Below are 6,970 nucleotides of genomic sequence, written 5' to 3'. Positions count from 1 at the left end.
TTTTTTAATAATCTTGTTTAATTGTGAATAGAAACAGAGTTTTTCTAGGTTTCCTTCCTTTATCCTCAGTGCTTTTTTTTTTTTTTTTTTCAGTTTTTTTTGACCAGGTCGGGTTTGAACCCATCACCTCCGGTATATGGGGCCGGCTCCCTAGCCACAAGCACCACCCTGTGGGAACATTTCAAACTACAATTATAATATCCTAGTAGATATAGGGATGTCCATGTTATCTATTTCTTTTCATGTGATCTTTGGTAGTTGCCTATTTTAAGGAAATTGTCCATTTCACTGAAGTTACTAAATTCAATATTATTCACAATATTTCTTCACTATCCTTTTAATATCTATAGAATTCGTTGTTACGTTAAATCTCTTACTCCTGATATTGGTAATTTGTATCTTCTCTCTTTTTTTCCTAATTAGTCTGTCTAGAGATTTATTTTTCTCGAGTTTTACTGATGTTCTCAAAGAACCAGCATTTAGTTTTATTAATTTTCTCTTTTGTTTTCTGTTTTCTATGTCCTCACTTTCTGTTCTGATCTTTATTATTTTCTTTCTTCTGTTTATTTTGGGTTTAATATGCTATTCTTTTCCTAGCCGGAATCTGAGGTCATCACTTTGAGATCTTTGTTCATTTCTAGTTTAAGTGTTTAATGTTATAAGTTCTGAGTACGACTTTAGTTGCATTCCACAAGTTTTGGCATGTTGTATTGTCATCTTCATGTGGTACAAAATACTTTGGGATTTCCTTTTTTATTTCTTTTTTGGCCCATGGATTATTTAGAAGTGCCTTGTTTAATTTTCAAGTATTTGATTACTCTCCAGATGTATTTCTGTTGGTTTCTAATATCCTACTCCATAATAATAATTCCACTATGGCTAAAGAGCACTCTTTATATGACTTGGAATCCTTTTAAATTCATTGAGGTTGAATTAAAAATATATAAATGACTCAGAACATAGCCTATCTTTGTAAATGATCTGTGTGTGCTTAAAAAGAATGGATGTAGAAGAGGGTACTATATTAAAATTTTTCAACTATAATTATTCATCTATTTCTCCTTGTATTTCAGTTGTGGCTTCATGTTTTGAAGCTATTATTCAATGTATAATGTCTATAATTATTATGCTCTCAATTAAATCCTTTATCATTATGAAATAACCGTCTTTATCTCTGGTAATATTATTTACTCTAAAATCTACTTAATATGGCCACTTCAGCTTTCTTTGAACTAAAGGTAGCATGGTATATCTTTTTTCATTCTTTTGTTTTTAACCTATGTGCGCCTTTATATTCTAAATATGTTTCCTTTTTTTTTTTTTAGAGATAGAGTTTCCTTTTGTCACCCTCAGTAGAGTGCCATCGTGATGTCACAGCTCACATCAACCTCCAGCTCTTGGACTTAGGCGATTCTCTTGCCTCAGCCTCCCGAGTAGCTGGGACCACAGGCGCCCTTCACAACGCCCGGCTATTTTTTGTTGCAGTTTGGCCGGGGCTGGGTTTGAACCCACCACCCTTGGTATATTAGGTCAGCACCCTACTCACTGAGCCACAGGCACTGCCTGTGTTTCTTTTTTTCTTTCTTTTTTCTTTTTTTTGAGACAGAGTTTCACTATATCACCCTTGGTAGAGTGCTGTAGTGTCACAGCTCACAGCAACCTCAATCTCTTTGGCTTACGTGATTCTCTTGCCTCAGCCTCCCGAGTAGTTGGGACTACAGACGCCTGCCTCAATGCCCAGCTGTTTTTTTTTATTATAGTTATCATTGTTATTTAGCAGGCCTGAGCTGGGTTCAAACCCATCAGCCTCAGTGTATGTGGTTGGCACTCTAACCACTGAGCTATGGGCGCCAAGCCTTAAATGTGTTTCTTTTTTTTTTTCTTCTTTTTTTTGAGACAGAGTTTCACTATGTCACCCTCAGTGGAGTGCTGTGGTGTCACAGCTCACAGCAACCTCAAACTCTTGGGCTTAAGCAATTCTCTTGCCTCCGCCTCCCAAGTACCTGGGACTACAGATGCCCGCCATAACACCCAGCTATTTTTTGTTGCAGTTTGGCCAGGGCCAGGTTTGAACCTTCCACCCTCAGCATATGGGGCTGGCGCCCTACCCAGTGAGCCACAGGTGCCACCATATTATTATTATTCTAATCTAACGCTCTTCCTTTTAGTTGGAGAGTTCAGATCTCTTACATTAAATAACATAATTTTTGATAAAGTTTAAGCTATCATCTTAGTATTTATTTTCTATTTGTCTCTTCTGTGTTCCCTTTTCTTCTTTTCTGCCTTCTTTAGGATCCAACATTTTTATAACTTTATTTTGTATCCTTTGGTGGCTTATTAGTTGTAACTGCTTTATTACTTTAGTATTTACCTTAGGGGTTATAGTATACATCTTTTACTATCACAGTCTACTTCCAAGTGGTATTTTACCACTTCATATAGAATATATTTCCCCAGCTCAGCGCTTGTGGCTCAAGTGGCTAAGGTACCAGCCACATACACCTAAGGTGGCGGGTTCGAATCCAGCCCGAGCCTGCCAAACAACAATGACGGCTACAACCAAAAAATAGCCAGGCATTGTGGCGGGCACCTGTGGTCCCAGCTACTTGGGAGGCTGAGGCAGGAGACTCATTTGAGCCCAGGAGTTGGAGGTTGCTGTGAGCTGTGATGCCACAGCACTCTACCCAGGGGGACAGCTTGAGGCTCTGTGTCAAAAAAAAAAAAAAAAAAGAATATATTTCCCCATGCCTGGATTTTATGCTATTGTTGTCATACATTTTACTTATATACATGTTATAAATTACACAATGTATATTTATTATGATTGTATTCTCCACTTTTTGGGCGCAATGTCCTATATTTTACCATTAGACCAAGACTGCTTCTTATGCTTTCATATTTATACTTTCCTGCCCTTAATTTGTCAGCTTAATTTATCAATAGTTATAAGAAGTGTTAAAATCTCCTATGATAGTGGATTTGTCTAGCTTTTCTTTGTAATTTTACAATTATTTTTGAGGCTATGTTACTAGAAACATATAAGTTTTAAATTTTTGCTGTTATTGCTTGACTAGTGAATTAAACTTTTCATCATGCAGTGACTTCCTTTATTTATGGTTTTGCTTATTTGTTTTACCTTAAAGTTTATTTTGTTATTAATATAGCTACAACAAAACTTGTTGTTGTTGTTGTTTGGCTGGGGCTGGGTTTGAACCCGTCACCCTCAGTTGATGGGGCTGGTGCCCTACTCACTGAGCCATAGGTGCTGCCCTACAACAAAACTTTTTATTAGCCTTTGCCTACTATATTATTTTTCTTTTTGTATTTTTATATCTTGGATGTATTTCTTTTAAATACCATAGAGCTGGGTTTTGTTTAATCTGGTTTGAGACTCTTTTACCCTAGCATTTAATCCATTTACATTTATTGTAATAAACAATATATGGATTAATTTCTGCATAGTATTTTCTACATTCTACTTATCTCATCCTTTGTATATTCCCTCCCCTCTCTTTTCTGCACTAATTGAATTTTTCTCACTCCATTTGTTTTTGGCATTAGTTTAGAAGATTTGTTCTCTGACTTTTTGGGGGGGGAGGTGATTATCTTAGAAAATTTCTAAATGCTTAAGTTATTGAAATCTCACATTAATTAATTTTACCTTCTTCTGAAACATTAGAAGGACCTTGGAACATTTAAGCTTTCTTTTTCTTTTCTATATACCCTGGGGGTATATAAATTCTCAAACTTAAGTTTACTAAGATTGAAAAGATATCCTCAGGGTGATAGCAACTTTTGGTGGTCTGCTTAATTATTTAAGTTCCTTCTTTCACTCTGTAACTTCCTTACTTTCTTGCCAGATCATTAAAAATATTTTGTCATGAGTTGCTTTTGGTGGAAGGGTTGTTTAGTGTATCTAGACTTTCATGCTTCCAGAAATAGAAATCTGCCTAATTTCTCTGAGCTATAATTTTCTTTTATGTTAAGTGGGGAAAATAATAACTACCTCAAAGGGTTATTTTGAGGAATAAATGAAAACTGTAATATAGCAGTTTATGCAATATTTGTAAAATAGTTTAAATCAAATTTCTATATATACGTATTTGCACACACATCTCTTTGTAAAGAGACAGCATACACAAATATGCATCATATTTTAATATATTGCAGGACAGCTTCCAACGTGCTAATGTGACTAGCTCATTTTTCTTCAGACCTTGTAATAAATGTCCTTTTGCAACATTTGACTGATTAGAGAATATTCTGAAATTATAAAGTAAAACTGTTATTTGCAACTACCAATCTGAATGAATCAGAAGTGGAGGATTCTTCACAATCAAAGCAAAACAAAGAAAGAAGTTGGTTTCTAACCGCAATACAACTGATTTTTCTTTTTACTTCATCAGACTAGTCTTATTTTTCTCATTTATTTATCTTATAATAAGTAAATATTATAAAAATAAATTCCTGGCTCGGCACCTATAGCTCAACTGGCTAAGGCGCCAGCCACGTACACCTAAGGTGGCGGGTTCGAATCCCCAGCCCGGACCCGCCAAACAACAATGACGGCTGCAACCAAAAAATAGCCGGGCGTTGTGGCGGGCGCCTGTGGTCCCAGCTACTTGGGAGGCGGAGGCAGGAGACTCGCTTGAGCCCAGGAGTTGGAGGTTGCTGTGAGCGTGATGCCATGGCACTCTACCCAGGGGGACAGCTTGAGGCTCTGTCTCAAAAAAAATAAATAAATAAATAAATAAATAAATAAATTCCTTCAAATAAGTATTATTTTATCTGCTTCATTTATCAGAGTCTCAAGTAAACAATTGCTAAATTGTTTTAGCAGTGCTCTATGTGCTATAGAAGCTGAGAGAAGTCAGGGAGTTGAAGGAGCTGATGAATGCTTCATGGATTGCAATTGAGATATGCTTAAACAGCGCACCCTAGAGGTTTGGACCTTCATGGGGAATTCATCCTTCCCCCATCCCTCACTGTCAACCACAGTTATTTTATTTATTTATTTATTTATTTTTGGAGACAGGAGCCTCAAGCTGTCCCCCTGGGTAGAGTGCTATGGCATCTCAGCTCACAGCAACCTCCAACTCCTGGGCTCAAGCGAGTCTCCTGCTTCAGCCTCCCAAGTAGCTGGGACCACAGGTGCCCACCACAACGCCTGGCTATTTTTTGGTTGCAGCCGTCATTGTTTGGCCGAACCCGCCACCTTGGGTGTACGTGGCTGGTGCCTTAGCCACTTGAGCCAGAGGCCCCAAGCTTCAACCACAGTTATTGACTCAGCTTGCCCTTCCTGACCTCAGGACTATTGATTCCTGACGTAGCTTGATCCTTCTTGGCTATCCTCCAGGTCTGCTTTTCAAGAAGGCTTAGTCTATTTCATAGTTTTGAATTTAAGCCTCACCAATGTCATGTGGAAGCCCTAACATCAGGTACCTGGGTCTTTCAAAGGATGCATATCATTTTCTCTAAGGCAAACACACTCAGCTCCCATTTACTCTGGGTAAAGCACAGTCCTAAGCATTTTGTACACACCACATCATTTAAACCTCCCCAGCTCTCAGGCTACAGCCTGGTCTTTCTCCTCCACTTTGCAGTCGTGAAAAATGATTCCATACTGTGTTCATTTCCTCACTCTCTACTCCCTCCTCAGCCCTGGCTTCCACCCCATCCATCCACATCCACAGCTCTCACTAAGCTCACCAGTGATTTCTGTGTTGTTAAATGCACTGAGCAACTTTTGGTCCTCATTTACATGATCTTTTTATCATCTTTCTATATATGTCTGAGCTCTCCCCCTCTCATGGATTACTCTTCTCTTCACTTCTGTGGCCCACCATTTCTTAGCTTGGTTTCAGCTGCTCCCCCTGCCCTTGTATCCTTTTCAGGTTCATTCTTCTTACCCAACAATTAAATGTTGGATTTCCTTGAGGCTGAGACCCAAGCCCTCTCTTCTCTTTACACTGTACTTGATTTCTCATCATATGCACAGCTTTAATTACTGTCTCTGCTAATTTTTCCCAAATTTATATTTCCAGTTCAGACCTAATATCTAGCTGCCTGTTAGAAAACTAACTTGAATGTCTAAAGTCACCACAAGCCAACAGCTCCAAAGTCACTCGGGCTCACTCCCCCAAACCTATCGCTCCTCTCCTCTGGGAGTCCTTCTTCTGGCAAATTGTCAGTCATCCAATTACTCAAATAAGAGACCTGAGCATCATTTTGTACAAATTCCTCTCTTACTACCTCCAACCCCACCCAACTAATCAATTACCAAGTCTTGTCAATGTTTATCTCCTAAGACGTTCTCTAATATGTTCAATCCTAACTCCCTCCATTCCTACCTCATACTATTTCATCTGAACCATAGTAGTGACCTCCTAGCTAATGTGCCTAAACTCATTTTAACACATTCTCCTGAATCTGTTGTTAGCTAGACATCTCTAAACGCTAAGCTCCCAGCTTAAACCTTCAATGGCCTCCTGCTGATTTTAGGATAAAAACAAAACTGAGGCTAGACCCTGCTTATCTCTCCAGCCTCACTTGTCCCATGTTCCCTTTTATTCTCTCCCTGCCTCCTTGCTGTCTTTCTTTCTTATCTTTCACCACAGGACTTTCGCACATCCTGTTTCCCCTTTTATCTAGTTAGATATCTTCATTCTTCAGTGTCCTATACAAGCTTCACCTTCCCAGGAAAACCTTCCCTGAAATCCTTACCATATCAGATCCCTCTGTTAAAGGTTCTTATAACACCACATTGTCATTAGTATTAGCGCTTGTCACAGTTAAAAGTTTAATTTTGGGCTCGGCGCCTATAGCTCAACCGGCTAAGGCACCAGCCACGTACACCTAAGGTGGCGGGTTCGAATCCCCAGCCCAGACCCGCCAAACAACAATGACGGCTGCAACCAAAAAAAAAATGGCCGGGCGTTGTGGCGGGCGCCTGTGGTCCCAGCTACTTGGG

The sequence above is a fragment of the Otolemur garnettii genome, unplaced genomic scaffold, assembly GCF_000181295.1.
Source record: "Otolemur garnettii isolate 467f Iridium unplaced genomic scaffold, OtoGar3 scaffold00020, whole genome shotgun sequence".
NCBI classification, from domain to species: Eukaryota; Metazoa; Chordata; class Mammalia; order Primates; family Galagidae; genus Otolemur; species Otolemur garnettii.
Note: the sequence above shows the minus strand (reverse complement) of the source record.